Source organism: Hippocampus comes, unplaced genomic scaffold (assembly GCF_001891065.2).
Source record: "Hippocampus comes isolate QL1 unplaced genomic scaffold, H_comes_QL1_v1.1 C16773962, whole genome shotgun sequence".
Classification (NCBI taxonomy): domain Eukaryota; kingdom Metazoa; phylum Chordata; class Actinopteri; order Syngnathiformes; family Syngnathidae; genus Hippocampus; species Hippocampus comes.
Genome location: NW_017838634.1, coordinates 1 through 836, shown reverse-complemented (window position 1 = coordinate 836; position 836 = coordinate 1). Strand labels below are relative to the sequence as shown.

Here is an 836-nt window from a genome sequence, read left to right as displayed (position 1 = left end):
CCTCCAGGACCTGAGTTTGACACCTATGATCTACATAGAAGTTTTGAAACTCCTCTTTGTCTCTGCATTATGCTGCCATGAAGGAGATGAAATGAATTAATCACGATGCACAAACTGCAATTCCTTGGGTTCCTCTTAATTATTTGTATGACGTTATGCTTTCATAATGAAACATTTTAGGTGCTATTTTATTTATTTCAATAAAAGACATGACAAACCTTTTTTTTTTTTTTTGGTGGGGGGATTCAGGGAAGCAGACACAGCAAGTGTTTTGAAAAAGGAACAATAGTAATTTATCTTGATTTTTGGCTTAAACAGAAAACAAGTGTCATGCAACAATATTTTTTTTAACTGCAAAATATATATATATATCAATGTAAGGACACTGTCCTTCATGTCCCTCCCATCAAGGTGTACTATGCAGATTTTAATCCATATCAACCACTGTCCAGCCCAAAGGTAAATCCTCTTCCTTCATTATTTAATCTAAAATAACAATCTGCATTTTAAAAACTGATCTTCAATTTTCCACATTCAGAGCGACGCATCCAATCAGAGCTTTGTTTGGCCCGACAAGCCGGTAAGAAACATTCTCGCACGTGCCTCTTTTTTGCGTGTCCCTTCCCGTGTCCAAAACGATGTCATTTTTGCGATCGCGGCAGGACTTGGGCGCCGTTGCCAAGGCGTGGGGGGACAGCCCGTACTTGTTCATCGTCAAGGTGCAGCCGCTCTTACGCGGCGTTGAGGAGGAGGACTTTGCGGCCGAGCAGCTCAACTTTGCTTTCACCAGTGAGGAGGATGACGTGGCCTGACCTTGAAAAGCAACAACAAAAAAA

General features: G+C 41.1%; 1 long non-coding RNA gene across 1 annotated transcript; it reads left to right on the top strand.

Annotated features, from left to right (window-relative positions):
• Positions 1 to 354: 354 nt before the first annotated feature.
• LOC109509110 (uncharacterized) lies at positions 355 to 834 on the top strand. The gene is made up of 3 exons (XR_002166872.1): positions 355 to 459; positions 539 to 580; positions 663 to 834. It is a non-coding gene; the product is annotated as an uncharacterized LOC109509110 (long non-coding RNA).
• The last annotated feature ends 2 nt before the right edge of the window (positions 835 to 836 follow it).